Source organism: Pelophylax lessonae (genome assembly GCF_965119305.1).
Source record: "Pelophylax lessonae genome assembly, chromosome: 10".
NCBI lineage: Eukaryota > Metazoa > Chordata > Amphibia > Anura > Ranidae > Pelophylax > Pelophylax lessonae.
The window spans coordinates 172703169-172720849 of NC_138777.1; the positions used below are offsets into that span (position 1 = coordinate 172703169).

General features: G+C 39.2%; 1 protein-coding gene across 3 annotated transcripts in view; it reads left to right on the forward strand.

Moving 5' to 3' along the window:
* MACROD1 (mono-ADP ribosylhydrolase 1) overlaps positions 1-17681 on the forward strand; it is a 1305057-nt gene that overhangs the window by 861110 nt on the left and 426266 nt on the right. The gene's annotated exons all lie outside the window — the stretch shown is intronic.

The window sequence follows — 17681 nt, forward strand, 5'->3', positions numbered from 1 at the left end:
TACATTGAGGTTGACAACGAAAAAAAATTAAATAGACCAAGTCCAATCTGTGTTCATACAAACAAATGGCCACTGCCCTCACCTATAACTGACCTTTGCAGCAAGGAGCACATGGAAGGGCAACGCATGCAAAAAAAAAAAGCCAAAGAAAGTCCCAGCCTAAACTAGCGACCAGCCTGCAACCAAGCCAATTATCCTGTCTAACAATATGCAATAAAAACAGGGGTTTAGTCTGCACACATTTGCAAATACATGCATAAGCTACAGAGCCCAGCAAGGCACCCCAGTATTTTCTGTAGTTCTAACTCTACATTTTGAGAGCTTCCACAATGGAAGCACATGCATTATAATGGATAGGTAGAGGGCAGGTGAGACTGGAGGGAGCCCTGGGGTGCCTTGACAGGGCTCTGCAGCTTACGCATGTATTTGCAAATGTGTGCAGGCTAAATCCCTGTTTTTAACGCCTACTGTTCAACAGGATGATCCAAATGGTTGCAGGCTGGTCAGTAAGTTGAGCAGGGAATTTCTCTGGTTTTGCTGCAAAGGCCAGTTATAGGTGAGGGCTGTGGCCCTTTATTTGTACTGTTGATATATTGGTGTGGGGACGCACTGGACACCTTTGCTGAAAAATGCTATGTGCTCGGTGTCTAGTATACCCCTCTGCCTTTAAAGAGGGATGGGCTCCCTCCAGGCTTATCTGCCCTCTACCTATCCATTATAATGCCTGTACTTCCTTTGTGGAAGCTTTCAAAATTTAGTTAGGTCTACAGAAAATACAGGAGGTGCCTTAATGAGGCTATGTAGCCTAAGCATGTATTTGCAAATGTGTGCAAACTAAACCCATTTTTAACGCATACTGTTAGATAGGATAATTTGGGTTGGTTGCAGGTTGGTCGGTAAGTTGAGCAGGGAATTTCTCTGGTTTTGATTTGCAATCTGTGTTCGTACACCTAGAAAAGTGCAATTGAAATGTAGGCTGAACTGTCTCCCAACTCAGATTATAGGTGTATGGAGCCAGAGTGGGTGACCTGTAAAGCACAGTATATTATTCCATCAGCAAAATACAAAACTGTTAACTAGAAAGATTGCCCTGGAAGGCAGTGATGACAGTCTGGAACCTTTTATTATCCACAAGATTTTGTGACAGTCAACAACATAATGTGTGCGGGTGACTTTGTGCTTCCTCTGACAGTTTTGCTGCACTAGGCTACAACCTACATTGGCTTTACTGAAATCTGGCCTTTTTTCATACTAACAAAGACTGGATCAGCACAATCCAAAATTAACCAGTTTTGGATATCTTGAGTATTTCCATGTAGATCTATCTGAACTGTGGAGAATCACATTATTTAGGATGCCATGCAACCATGATTCATGAAATGTATGATCCTTAAACTGGACATACCTACATTAGGATATAAGTATATTAAGAGCACCCGAATAATTCACATTTCTCCTGGTTTTCTAACGATTTTTCTCATCATTATTTGGTACTTTTTATCCATTGGTAGCTCAATTTCTGTATAAGGGCATGTTCACATTACATCAGTTGAGCTCTGTTGATCTTGACAGATCAACACAGACTCAAGGCCAGGTCATTTAAAAATCAATTGTTTTCTATGTGCCTTTTTCTCTATAACACTGCATTGAGATGGGCTTCAGCGTGTTGCATAAAATTTCAGACATGCTGCATTTTTTCACATCACACTGCACTTCGCCTCACGGTATTGCGTGCCACCAAACTGTAGCTGAGCTATAGTGCATAGGAGTAAATCAAATGGAATTTTGTGAAATTACAATCAAGTTAAAAAAATAAATAAAATCACCACCCCTACAAAAGGGCTGCTTAAAAAGGTGCGAGCTGGTGTAAACAATAATCGGAAAGTATTTAAAACAATTTATTAAAATATTATTTGAGAAATATGTGCAATTATTTAATATTCTAAGCAACTTAAAGCAATATTAAATCCAAAAACAAAAATGTAATGTATTGCAGCTTCCATATCCTTAAATATGGTGGCTGCTTTGGATTTCTTTTGTTAAGCTTTCAAACCTTTAGTTTCACCTGGTGAAATGGCTGGTAACACACTTTTTATTTTGCAGTGGGGGTGATTTACTAAAACTGGGGAGTGCAAAATCTAGTGCAGCTCTGCATAGAAACCAATCAGCTTCCAGGTTTTATTACCAAAGCTTAATTAAACTAGCTGAAGTTACAAGCTGATTGGCTACCATGCACCAGATTCTAAGTGCTCAAGTTTTAGTAAATCTCCCCCAATGTTTTCACCCTGGACGTAGACACCTTTGATCAGCAAGATTGTTAATCTCGGGGAGGGTAGTGTTATGCTGGCCATACACGCACAGAATTTCGTCCGAAAATGGTCATTTTAGGAAAGATCATTCGAAAATCGGGCCTATAGTGAACACAAGTTTACCGATGATTTTGATCATGTGCCCGGCTAATGTCGATGGATCCATAGAGAAAACTTTTATTGTTTCTATGAAAGTTTTTATGTGTATGGTAAAATTGAAACGAAAATAATATTCTGACTCATATTGTGCATGTTATCAAACGATCATTATGATCATGAAAACGATTATGTAAAAGAGTTTATTCTGCAAGTTAGTGGCCAATTTGCTTTCGAACGAAGAATAATCGTTCAGTCTGCAAACGGCCGAAATTCTGTATGTGTATGGCCAGCATAAAGCCTCGAACACACACAACAAATTTCCGCCGACCGGTCGTCCATCTTTTGTCCAGAGTGGTGTCTGTTGGTTGGAATGTGTTCTAGACTGCACACGAATTTTCCTGCACAACAGAATTCTGCTTCAGAAGTGATGTCATGTGTTGGATTGCTTTCTTTGTGTTCTTTCATCTCTGAGCATGCCTAGTCTTGCTCATAAGATTTTTCCCCATCGAAATCTGTACTAATGAGACGAAAATCGGACGTGTTTTGACGGTCGACAAAAATTATATAGCCTGCACATCAGGATTTTTTCGGCCAAAAAGTCAGAGTCGGTTGTCGGAAGCATCATACTAACAAGCCGAAAATCGGCAGATCGGTCATCGGACGAAAATTCCCAGCCGAATTTCGACTCGTGTGTACGGGCCTTTAGAAGTACAAAGGATTTAGATGGATTTGACTAACAAATGGGAAATGAACTCCAGTTAATACTTTATAGGCGGTTACAGCAACAGCATTTTATCCTTTCGGGATAAAGGTTGTACATAAATTACCTTCACCCTCCCGCAGCACTCTCCTCCTCTATACCCCATCCCCCCCTCTGCAGCACCAATCTCGGGTTACTTTATTTTTTGTTTTTATTACTTAATGGGTTTTTATAGCTTAAAATGATTGGCCGCCCCTCCATCTTCCGCAATTCCCCTAGGCGAATCACGCAGCTCCCCGAGTGCCTTCTGGGAAGGATGACGTACAGTCCGGTTCAGTAAGGAGGGGCGGGCTTAGCGGTGCCTACACCCGGAAGAGCCGGCAGCTGTCACAGGCAACATGGTGGTGGTGGACCCATGCAGCAGCTGCAGAGAAGAGGATCCCAGTAGCTCAACGCTGGATCTGCTGGCTAAGTGCGTAATCGTACTGTGCAGAAGACAGTAAAAGGTAATAATAAGGGAAAAGGAAAAGCTTAAGTTCCTCTTTAATGAAATCTGACCATTGTAGTCACCCCTGTCAGTGGTTTGTCTCAACCCTCTAACCCTTTTGCTGGACAGCTTGGCCTGTTAACCACTTCAGCCCCAGGAAACCGAAAAACGCAAACATTTTTGCGCAAACCAATCAATATACACTTATTGGGATATTTTTAATCACAAATATGTGGCAGAATACATGTTGGCCTAAATTGATGAAGAAATTTGATAATGTCACTGGTTCCCAAAAAAGTGTCAACAGATTTGTCTGCCGCAATGTCGCAGTCCCGCTAAAAATCACTGATCGCTGCCATTACTAGTAAAAAATAGAAATAAAAAAAAGAAAATGCCATAAAAATATCCCATAGTTTGTGGACGCTATAACTTTTGCGCAAGTCAATCAATATACGCTTACTGGGATTTTTTTTTTACCAAAAATATGTAGCATACATATTGGCCTAAATTGATGAAGAAATTAGATTTTTTACTCAATTTTATTGGATATGTTTTATAACAGAAAGTAAAAAACTATTGTTTTTTTTTTCCAGAATTGTCGCTCTTTTTTTGTTTATAGCGCAAAAAATAAAAAAACGGCAGAGGTGATTAAATACCACCAAAAGAAAGCTCTATTTGTGGGCAAAAAAAGGACATCAATTTACCAAATGATTTGGGTACAGCGTCGCACGACCGCACAATTGTCAGTTAAAGTAACGCAGTGCCGTATCGCAAAAAAATGGCCTGGTCCTTAAAGGGGTAAAGCATTTCAGTTCATAAGTTTTTACTGCTTTAACCACTTAAGCTCCGGAAGATTTTACCCCCTTCCTGACCAGGGCCTATTTTGCAATTCGGCACTGCGTGACTTTAACGGACAATTGCGCGGTCGTGCGACGCTGTACCTAAACTAATTTGACGTCCTTTTTTCCCCACAAACAGAGCTTTCTTTTGGTGGTATTTGATCACCTGTGCGATTTTTTGATCATGCACTATAAACAAAAAAAGAGCGACAATTTTGCAAAAATAACAATATTTTTCACATTTTTTTTATATGAAATTCCCCCAGAAAAATGTAAAAATCTAAATTATTTAACATTTTTGGCCAATTTGTTTTCTGCTACATATGTTTGGTAAAAAAATCACAATAAGCTTATTTTGATTGGTTTGCGCAAAAGTTATTGCGTTTACTAACTAAGGGAAAGATTTTTGTCATTTTTGCTGTTTTTTTTTTTTAACGAGTAATGGCGGCGATCTGCGATTTTTTTTGCGGGACTGCAATATTGCGGCGGACAGATCGGACCCTTGACTGACATTTTTGACACTTTTGGGGTTACCAGTGACATTACTACAGTAATCAGTGCTATAAATATGCACTGTTACTGTAAATATGACACTGGCAGGGACGGGGTTAAATTTATTGGGGAAGGAGGGGTTAAGTGTGTCCTTAGAGGCCTGTTTCTAACTGTGATTGGATGTGGCTTTACATGTAACAGCAGAGATCTACGGTCCTACATAGCAGGACCTTATGATCTGTGCTGTTACACAGGGAAGAATGACAGGTGGCTTTGTTTACATTAGCCGCCTGCCTTTCTCCCTTCGCAGCGGACGATCGCAAGTGACCGGCGGACATCGGGTCCGCCGGTCACATGCACGGAGGTGTCCGTGAACGAGCCGGGGCGGGAGCGGGCCTCCAGGGGCGCGCGCTCGCCCCCTATTGGCTTACAGGCTAGTGACGTACCCATACGTCACTTTGCCTGGCTGGGGCTGACCGCCGCAGTATATGTACTTGCGGCGGTCGGCAACCGGTTAAGGACTGACTTTTGTAAAGAGAAGAAACTACTGCTTCAGATTACAGCAATTACACTTAATGCAAGATGTCTGAGGCCTCAACATGATTTTACATGCTGCTGCCTAACAACCAGGCTTATGGATGGCATGGGGTGCTAGAAGTGACAGGATCTGTGGATTAAGGGTTGATATTCTTCGATACAGGTAAATCAGCCAGAAATATAGCAGTATATTGCAGGTGCATAGTGCCAATATGGTTCTACATATACAAGCCACATCCGTTGAATTTTTTGTAGTTTATTCCGCTTGCCTGCTTTTTGATTTATGCTTTCAGTGCATTTGTGACAGCTGTGATTTCCATTACTAGACTGAATGACTGCCTTACAAATCTTGGGCTCCAAAACAATCAGTGCATTTTGGATGTGTCATTTAGAATAACAAGTTTACATTATTTATGAGTAATGTGACAAAGACCTCCTGTGAGTGGTGTCTCCACTGGTGTCATGTATGAGTACCTGAGTTCTTCCTACAAAAGCCAAAATAGTCATATACTTTTTTATACATTAGCATTGTAATCCTTCATTTTTCAAAGGAATTCAAGCTAATGCCATGTTGTTTTAACCACTTCTGGACCGGAAGGATTTGCCCCCCTAATGACCAGGCCATATTTTGCGATACAGCACTGCATTATTTTAATGGACAATTGTGCAGTCGTGCGACGCTGTACCTAAATAAAATTGATGCCCTTTTTTTCCTACAAATAGAACTTTCTTTTGGTGGTATTTGATCACCTGTGCGATTTTTATATTTTGCGCTATAAACAAAAAAAAGAGCGACAATTCTGAAAAAAAAAACAATATTTTTCACATTCTGCTATATAACATTCCCCAAAAAAATTAAAAATCTAAATGTTTTAACATTTTAGGCCAATTTGTTTTCTGCTACATATTTTTGATAAACAAAATCGCAATAACCGTATTTTGATTGGCCTGCGCAAAAGTTATCGCGCCTACTAACTACGGCAAAGATTTATGTCATTTTTCTTTATTTATTTTTTTTACTAGTAATGGCGGCGATCTGCGATTTTTTAGTGGGACTGCAACATTGCGGCGAACAGATCGGACCCCTAACTGACATTTTTGACACTTTTGGGGGGACCAGTGACATTACTACAGTAATCAGTGCTAAAAATATGCACTGTTACTGTAAAAATGGCACTGGCAGGGAAGGGGTTAACGCTGCGGGTGATCAAGGGGTTAAATGTGTGTACCTATGGGAGTAATTCTAATGGTGGGGGGGGCATGGCTTCTGAAATGATCATAGAGTCCTGTGATCCTATATAGAAGGATCACAGGCACTCTGTGATCATTCAAGGGAGAAGAACGGTCAGCTGTGTTTACAACAGCCAACCGTTCTTCTCTCTCAGCGGGGAACGATCGCGGGTGTCAGACGGCAATCGGAGCCACCTGCCCTGTGCATTGGCTTCAAGTTAGAGTGGGGGTGGGAGCGCGCCACCGGCGGCGCGCGCTCCCCCCTAGCTGCCTGCGCACCACCGATGTATAGCTACGGCGGTTTGCTCAGGAGCGGCTGCCTGCCACAGTATAACTGCAGCGGGCGGTCGTAAAGGGGTTAAACAATACAAAAGTTGAAATAATACTACTTCATATGTATTTTCTGTTAAGTAGAATAGGATTTTCATTTTATTTATATATGGATGGGTTTTTTTGCAGCCTACCACTCATTATATGTGGTATTCATTGTTAAGGATGTTTTCAGCGAACTATAGGAAATATCTATTGATCTTGCCAGAAATGCAGTGTCCTTGTTACTTTCTATGAAGTGAGAAGACAGGAAAAATGATCTTATCTTTCATTTGTAAGCTACTATTTTAAGTAAGCTGCATGTAATAGGGATGAATACAGGCGGATATATTTAAAGTCCAATTTGGATGACAACCATGGCTTTCTCCAGAGATACAGTTAGGGAGTGAGTATAGCCACCAAGGGACAGGATGTGTGCTATTCTCAGGAGTACCAGTAACGTTAAAGAAGAAAAGCCTAAAAATCAGAGATACCCCTTTAACCTTCTTAGCGGTATTCCTGAGCGGGACTCGGGGTTAAATTTCAGAGCCAAAAGCGATAACCCCGAGCCACGCTCGCGGTTTCTGCCAGAAGCATCGCTGGATCCTGAAAGCGGGGTTACTTACCTTGTCCCCGGGATCCAGCGGTGTCTAGCTGCGGATCTTCCTCCCGATCCTATCCGTGCCCCGGCTTCCGTCTCCTGCGACGTGACGTTCGTAGGGGGGTGAAACCGGTGGCAAATTCAAATGTAAAAAACACAAAACACACAGATACATTGCAAAATAAAAAAAAAAATCACATTAGTTTGCCCCCCAGTGATCTTTCCTGCAGTTTTACTGTACTTTTTATGTGTGTATATATATATATATATATATATATATATATATATACGTATATGTATATATATATATATATATATATATATATATATATATATATATATATATATATATATATATATATATACGTATATGTATATATATATATATACACATGTATAGCTAAGTATATATATATATATATATATATATATATACGTATACATATATATATATATATGTATACTTACATACATACTTTAATTTTTTTATAGTTCTTTATTATATTATAATTTATGATTTTGTGTTTCAAAGTTTATCATACCCGAGATATTATAAAGAAGAACGCACAGTAAAAAAAATCATATGTGGTTTGGGCTGCTCATTCTTAAGAATTACATGCAAAATAATGGTACCGCTTTCAGCACCTAAAATCCGAAAGAATCATACCGCCAGGGAGGTTAAAGTGTTACTAAACACAGGACCTTCATTTATTATATCTGGTATCCCACAGTACACACAACATGGACGCGCAAACATTTTAGTAAATATAAACTGCTAAATACCTTTTCTTATCAGCTGCATAAAGCAGTCTTATGACTTCTATGAGTGTCTGGTTAAAGCTTGTAGGAGGAGTTTTCTTTCTGCTCTGACTGTCCTATGAGGCTGCAGGACCCCTGACCCTCTGTCTGGACAGTGCTGATTGTCTCTATGCTGACCACATGCACTCTCCCAAGGAAAAAAAAAAAAAACCTCTCTATCAATAAACCAAACTGAGCATGTGCAGAGTGCCTCCCAGGCTCTGTTCTATCAGGAGATGGATTGGGGACAGTACACAATGCCGACGATTAACCCCTTTGATTCCATCTATAACAAGCATGCTTAATGCATATACAGACTGATTTTACTGTTGTGGGTTTAGTAATAATTTAAGTGCGGTTTCTAATACATTATGCATCAGTTACTATACATCCAATGCTGCTCTTTTCTACTGGCACTAAAAAGGCGTTTGATAGAATACGCTGGCTGTTTCTTTTTAGGGCTACTATCATGGATAACATTTTTAAACTCCGTGCCATCAGGCCAGGTCTATATCAATGGGCACTTGTCTTTGTAATCGCAATTGCACGCCCCCCCACCGTTGCTTCACACCATTACACAACAATCTATTATAAAGGGCCTCACTTTAGGAGCAAATTATTATAAACTAGTGGCATATGCAGATGACATGCTTTGCTTTATTCAAAATCCAAAGGTTTTTCTGAATTGGGAACCTTTCATCAATTGTCAACTTTAAAATAAACTTCTAAGTCCAAATACTAAATATTAACCTTCAACCTTATGGGGAAAATTGTTTACAAAATGATAGCTAAAGATCCTTTTTAATGCGACCCCCTATTCTTTTTTTTTACATGATTGGGCCATATAAATATTAAGATGAGGTTACACCCAAGAAATCTATTTTTTTATGCAAACACTCCCAATCCCTCTCTCCACTTCCCTTTTTGTCACACTTACAAAACTTTTTTTTTTGTTACCTTTGCTTGGCAGAAAATGAAATTACGTTAAACAGGCAGCTGTTATATAGAACAAAATCTGAAGGAGTCTGGGCCTTCCTAACATTAAACAATATTTCGAAGCAGTGTTTCTTGCAGGGGCATTGGCTTGGCATTTTATGCAACTCAATTGGAATTTATGCTAAGTCACAGTCAACTGCATTTAGATCTGAAGGCCCCGAAGCACAGCAGACACATTAAAGCTCCAACTTTGCCCTTTACGAAACAAGTTTTCTAGATTTAGGATAGTATATGCAGTAAATATGAATAAAAATGTCCAGCGATATCTATAACAAATTCTCCTTGGTTCCTTCCCAGCCTGGATCCTGGAGCTTATAAGAACTATACCACATAGGGTTCTCTAACATTATAAAATCCTAAGTGGTTCCAAAGGCAGAAGGTTTTTTTTACCTTAATGCATTCTCTGCATTAAGGTAAAAAACCTTTTAAGTGCAGATTCTCTCCCCCCCCCCCCTCCCCCTTATAGAGGTTGTAAACCCCACTTAATGTCTTTTTCCTATAGGTAAGCCTATAATAAGGCTAACCTATAGGTACTGTAAATATCTCCTAAACTTGCACCATTTAGGAGATATTTACATTGCATGCACCCGATGATGTCATCAGTGCATGCTCTCTGAAGGAACGGCCACCCGTGCCTTTCCTTCAGATCCCTGTACCGTGAACGGCAGCTGCCGCGCGCATGCACGCCAGTGATGTCATCGCACCTCCGGCCAATCAGATGGCTGAAGGGCGCAAACCAGGAAGAAGGATGGCCGTACATGTCTGCCGTGTTACCGGTGAGAGGGAGGCACTGCGGGGGCTTTGTTCTAAGGTAAGTATTTTATAATGAGCTAGTATGTGATCCATACTAGCTCATTATGCCTTTTGTCTTTCAGGTTTTTATTTTTTTTTCTGAGGTTTACAACCTCTTTATACTTACCTGAGCCCAATCTCAATCCAATAATATATTTGTTATTGAAAAAAAAAAGGGGGTTGGAATCATTTAATGTAGCTGGAAGAAACAGGGTCCAAATTGGACATTTTTATCAATCCCTTGCTATGCTTTTATGTTCTATTAAAAAACGTAATCCATTACAGAGACTGCTTTTTCACACCGTTAGCCCTCAAGAAAGTATATCTACTTTATATGAAATAATCCAGCCCTTAAACAACTCATCTTTGCTATCTCTAAGTCCAAGTAGTTACCAAAATTGGACATCCAACATGCAGATTATCAAAATATAAGGTGATGGCTCTAACTCATGTTTCATCAATAAAGCTCAATGAAGCTCTAGCTTGAGTATTCTTTGTCAAAGAATCTAAATGGAAATGATTGGCACGCTAGTACAGGGTAACACTGCATATACACCAAATCTGGCCACATATTCCAACAGGTGCTAGAGGGGATGTAGATAAATGGGTTCCTTTAGCCACATTTGGTGGTTATACCCAGTGATCCAGACATATTTGAACCATATATTAGAAATAATTTAGGACATACAGGCTGTGTTATGGAACGAGATCTGTGGACCTTGCTAATCCATTGCACACCAGATTCTGTTAGCAACTACTGAAAGTTTCCAATCCCATTTTTTCTAAATGCAGCTAAAAGTCTTATTCCTGTAGATTGGAGACAATCTATGCCAACAATAAGGAAATGGCTATTAAGTGTAGATCAATACTGCACTATGGAAGATATATTACATTATACCTATAACACATATTTCAAATTCTATCCGACTTGGGCAAGCTGTTTGGCATTTACATTTACAAAGTACCTATCTAAGGTATCTTAGTAATTAACTTGGTAGGTATTCTGTGCTGTTCTACTCTTTAATATTATTGGTGGTAAAGTGTAGTTATGGATATATTCCTCTTTTTTTTTTTTTCTTAATCCCCCAGATTTCTTTCTTTTTTTTTTCTCTTTTTTTTTTTCTTCTTTAAAAAGGTTCAAGACAATTAGCACTTTGTCAGTTAAGATGTGCATGTACTTAACATACAGAGTCTGTGATTTTGTAATTTTAAGTTCTAAAATCTTCTCACAATAGTTGTTTATTTTTTTCTGGAACAAACTAAATAAAAGTTAGAAATATGAAAAAAAGAGCAAAAGCCTGACAAACGAAAGGAGCCACCCTGTCTAAGAATTTGTAAGCTGTCAAATAATAAAATTTTGTTTTTGGATTTAGATATACCTTAACTAACATTTTGCTAATTCAAAGATATAGTGAATTCAATAACCTAACCTTTATCGGAAAGTCAAATTTCTTGCTTGTTTTACCTGTTCGTGAGGTTGAAACACTGAAGGAAAACAAAATGTAAATTATTTCTGAACTGCATCCAATGTTGCCAACCTAGAGGCGTACAGTCCTTATAAATAAGACATTTTGAAAAAGTTTGGTGCAAATTGTCACCCAAACCTGGGTTTAGCCCTATTTGGTTGAACAAGTCATGCCTAGAGATTGCGAAGCTGGAGCACGGGGTGCTGTGGCAGAGATATGGAGTGCTCTATATGAGACAGATTTTTCATAATGGTAGCCTGTTGTCTTTTTAGGAGCTGCAGGAACGGTTCACCTTGCCATCATATTTTCGTTTTTATTACCTCCAACTTAGACATGCTGTATTAGCACAGAATGGGTCTTCTGAGTGGTCCTTGTCTCCGACCCCATTGTTTGCTGTGCTCAAAGAGGCTACTACTTCTAAGGGGATTATTTCTCAATGCTATAAGGTATTGCTTCAAATTTTTCTTAACAAACACCCCTTAAAGTACTGGCTAAATGGGAGGGTAATGTGGGTTCCGATTTCTGGGAAAACCTGGGATGAGGCCCTTCGGGCGGTGCTGGTCTGCTCTCGCAACCTTTTACAACGGTTGACACAATTGTATATCCTACTGAGAGTATACTATACTCCCCATAGACTACATGCTATGGGTTGGATCTCCACCCCGCTGTTCACTAGGTGCAGGCGGGATCATGAGGATCTGATCCATCTACTGTAGAGATGCCCCAAGCTACACACATACTGGAGGGGGGTGATGAACACTCCTAATGGTATATTTCTGACCTCTATTCCTTTGGATCCAAAACCATGCCTGCTTAACTTGCTGGATGACTATGACTTAGAAGGGTGTGTCAAAGAGGCAATGACTTGGTCCTTATTTCTAGCTCACAAATTGATTATGATACATTGGAAATCAGAGGACCCTCCTACTGTAAGGGAGTGGATCAATAATGTAGGCAATGCACTCAGAATTGAGAAAATAATCTATCAACATAGGGGGAACGCACACAATTTCGAAAGATTGTGGGGACCGTGGCTGGATACACCTGGGCTAGCCCCAGTGGACCTAGTCATGGATAAACTACTAGGCAGGCTTGCTGGTTGAATAGGATGCATTCAGGTCCTTGTTGGTAGGTGGAGCTACCAAGGTTGGTGACATTAATATTTCGGGAGGGAGAGAATGTTATATCTGTTATATATGTGTCTGGAAGGTATAACTGATGCAGAAATGGCTTTTTCTATCTTATATATTGCAACATTGTTGTTCCTGTGGCACGTTATATTGCCTTGGGTTGTATGTATTTTGCATATGATTTCTGTTTTTTATTCTAAAATAAAGTTTATTCTTTGGATTTAAAAAAAAAGTGTCACCCAAACACAAATAATCTTTAACTAGTCTAACTCTATTAAATTGCTAAAAGCTATAATCTCGTTGTTGTGAGTTGCTTTCCATCACTGAGCTCCCTTCCATACCTCTACATTGACTACAATGAAGGAGCTGTTAAGATCTCTAAAAATAATTGGATATTATTTATTTTTTACTTTGCTGCTCTAATAATATACAAATGAATAGCTCATAGATCTACCTAACACTTTGGCAGATTTGTGGTGTATTTATAAAGGGATAAAATATGAAATTTCTCTAGGTTTTCATTATTTTCCTCGTTCCCTTTCCTTCAGTGATTTTGTCTTGTTTACAAAAAAATACAAAGCTATAATTTTCCCCAGCGTTGTACAGCTTGTCTATACCATAGTATTATCTCCCTTAGCTGCATTGGTCCCCATCTGAATGAATTAAGTGATTAGCCAATCAGAGAATTGGAACAGCAATATTGAAATCTCCTTTGATCCTATGGTGACGTGATCCTGTATTACATTCACTTATTGTAAGTCTACTAACTTAACTGTTCAAAAGTCATTTTTTTTAACAGAACAAAAGTCATTTTTTGAACAGAACAAAATGGAGAAGACTCCAGAATGTTATGCAACATTGTGTTCTAATAAATGTTGTAATACACTGGTGTAACATTGGAAACTTTTATTTGTAAGTTTTTTTCTATGTACCAGGGTATTTTTGTAATGTAAAGCCCCACTCCAGGATTTACATCCCCTCCCTTGGAGCCAACCTCCCTCCCATCTATTTTTTAATTTTTGCAATCATACTTTTTTTCCATGGGTTTTTAGTTCAAAACCCCCTATGCAATGCTAGGAAGAGTTAGTGGAGGTTTGTTTAGGTATTTGGCCTAACGTAAAAATCCAATAAAAATAATTAATTATGCTTTGTGAAAACACAAATTTTGCATAGATCTTTGCATATCAGCTTTGATTTCTTTTTTCAGTTTTGGCAGTTTAAAAACGGGGGGTAAAATTATTATCAATGTGCGGCAAAGTTTAATGTATCTAGGTTCCTTTGCTTTTATGACCAGGTTCCTTTGTGCGTTTTTGGAGACCCTTTCTATGTGGCAAGATGACTCACATCAGATTAGTGCGGAACAAAGTAGGAAAGCCACTTGGGGTTTCGTAAAAATATGAATCCCTGTTAGGCCAGCCATGGACAAGTGAGTTTCTTTCCTGCAACTACGGGTCCCGACAGAGTTGACATACTTGGTAATGAGTAAGCGACATCTCTAGTTGTGAAACGCGTCTACCTTTTCTGTCCTTGCACTCACAGTTTGATGTTTTTGAAGTTATGCCTATTTTTTGATGTGGAATAAATACACTCCTGCTTGATTTTATATCGGAGTGCAGTCATCTCTTTTCGCTCACACTACATTTGGATTACGGATCCGACCAGCACCTGACACTACCTCACCTAGAGCGGTCTCCCCAGTTTGGATTCAAGGGAAATCCTCCCGCTAAGCAATATTTTGTTCTTCCGCACGGGGGTGCTGAGGGAAGCCATCCCCGCAAGGAGAACACTGTGATTTATGCTAGCAGCTATAACAGCTGCTAGTGAAAATCACGTGTAAAATCTGGCAGGCTGGTTGTACCCAAGTTGATCGATCAATCAACCTGAGTACATTCAGCTTGCCCATACATGGTTCAAATCTCAGCCAGTTCGAGATTCGAACCAACTATGGCCGGCTTTACACATACCATATCTGCTAATATGTAATAGAGCCTAAGCTGTCAGAGCTGCAAACCAGGTAGTCAGTCATTGTAGTGGATATAAACGAATTAACTTCAGGAGGCATATGTTATTTGAAAGAATTACAGCTCAGTGCACATTCTAAAATGGGCTGGGGATGCTGTATTTCTAGAGATGTTATGTTTTTACAATGAGCTAGATAAAAAAGAAAGAACCCAAAAATTAAAGCATGTCAATATGCTCTTGACTGTAGTGAATCGGGTCATCAATTTTAATTTTTGAATGTAATTTTGCTAAAATGACATTGTTGTTATGCTGCCATTTGAATCACAAATAGTGTTTAGTGGACTATTCTTACAAAGTGAAGTGTATTTCTAGTGGGTAAATGTTCTGAAATACTATCTAAGTTATCACCTTAAAGTGATTTCTCATGTGGCTTTTTTACATTTTTTATGCTTGCTTATCCATCATTTTCTTATTGTTTTAAACGTAGTGATTTGTAGACGAGCCGCTAGAGTGGTCTTCTCTAATGAAATGCAGGCACTTAAGAATGGCTGAATTAAAATATTGCCCACAAAAGGAATGGTTTGTTTTCAGCATATTGACAAGCTCGCAGCTGTTGATTTACTAAAGAAAGAAGCTAAATTTTCACTTTTTAAGGGAATATTCCCTTAGCTAAGTGAATGTGGTGAAAGTTGACTTTGCAAAGAATACCTAATCGCGTGCAAGGAGAGAAAAAAAACGGAATTTTTGCTTGCATGTGATTGGATTATTGAAGGTAGCAGAGCTTCACCTCATTCACTAAGCTAATAGAAAATTCCCTATAGTCTATACTCATTTTGTAAATCAACCCTGTATACTTACGTAGCACTGAAAAGCAGGAAGCGGAGTCTGCATATGTATTGGGTAAATTTGGCTGCAACCATATACATACATCATTATAAATTTATCATAGTGGTGGCCTAGTCTCTAATGTCCCTTCTGTATTATTATTTCTATTTCCCCTCCACCCTTCCTACCTACACCCCTACACCCCCCCCTTTTTTTTTCTCACCCTATTCCTCTATCCTGATTTTTCTACTAAGGTTTACACTTATATCAAAGGACACGCTACTGTGTGTAAGTTGGCAAAAACCTGCTAGTATTTTAGCACCATTGAAGTGCTACCAATTTGTATTCTTAGTTGGGTTTTCTTTTTTATTTTCTTCTTTTGCATTTTAAGTTTTTTACCTTCAAAAATACTAAGTATGTAAGCAAGACTCTGCTTAAGAGTTACTGTATTCTCGTGCCTACACGGCCTACTGCTGCAACGAGCATTTATAGGAAGGGGGTTCCCCAAAGGTAGGTTGATATTTTTGGTCTTGTTGCCACCCTTTTATTACATGGCGGATAAGCTTTGTCTCCATTTATCGTTTCTGTGTTTGTAATATGCTGTGATCCATTCTGTGTTTGGTATCATTATTTCCTGTTTGTAAGATTTTCTGTCTTGCTGAAGTAAGCAATAATAAAATTAACTTTAAAATTATCATAAAACAAGGTTTTTAAACTACCCTGTCAGTACATACAAAGTTAGTAAAGTTAAGCCACCCTCTTAACTTTCTGGTGTCCTGTGTCCTAAAATTCCACTGTATTCATGATCTGGTCACTGCAAATATCTGACACAAGGGTGTGTTGAATACCTACTCCTCCACCATGGGTTCCACAGTAAATGGTATACAGTGCCGGGACAAGGCCATCCAGGGCCCAGGGCAAAGATGCCAAACTGCGCCCCCCCTTCCCTTAGGGTTAGGTTGAGGGAGCTCCCATCCCTGCAATAAACTATTGCACCCAGGGCAGCCGTCCCTCCTGCCCACCTCTTGTCCCAGCCCTGACGGTAGGGGGAGCAGGTATTCAACACACTCAGGAGTGTGGATATCAGAGACAGTCAGAGACCTGGAACGAGGCAGACTTTTAACACACAGGCTGCCAGAATGCATGTTCCTTTAAAGGATGGCTTAAGTTGGTGCTCTAAGCTGGCATTTATTGTGAATGGTACCTCAACACACCTTTCACTGCAGGTACCACAATGCACACTAATGTACTATCATGCACTAATGTGCTGTGCTAGCAAAAAAAACAGCAGGTTTGATTTTTGGCCTGTTGTGGTCTATTAAGCAGCCCATTCAAATGAATAAAAATGAACACAATAAACTTTAACACACAATGTAACGTAGGTGTTAAATGCACCTCTACAGATCTGATTGGTGTGAATGGGTCTAACACACATTAATAGGATTATTTACACCAGACTAATCTCTTTTACATGTATATCTAAAAAACCCTGAAAAGTCTATACATTCTTTTTTCAGTAAGGGCGGTGGTTGATCAGTGATTTAATTTGCATTACATAAGAACTGTATAGTATCTATTCGCTCAAATTTGATATTTTATCTTAAGCTGGGCTGAATTAACCGCTTGGCTTCTTATATTTCTGCAAACTCCAGGAACAAGCTATCCCAGCTGTTCCTCCCCATACAAACACAACTAAATTCATATAAATTACAGCAATGAGAGTAAGATCCAGAAGAGGGAGGAGGTTGTCAGCTCAGTTCTTGATGCAATAATATCTTCTAAAGACAAACGTATACAGATTTTTCTACACCATATTTATCACACAGCTGTAAGACTATATAACATGACAAGGCCACCTACAGAGACCTGTTTTAAAAGCAGTAAAATAGAAGCACTGCTTATGAGCTAACAAGGAACCCTTCTATCAAGGAACATACTGGTAAAAAGAGAGTGTAGAGTGACAGAGGGATGAGATCATCAGTCTGCTGCTTCTCCTTTTACTGACCGGTAGCAGAATAGAGGAGGAACAAAATCTGCTTAAATTGATTCTAAAGTCCGAAGGTTTATTATCTTCATGCATTCTATGCATTAAGATAAAAAAAACTTCCG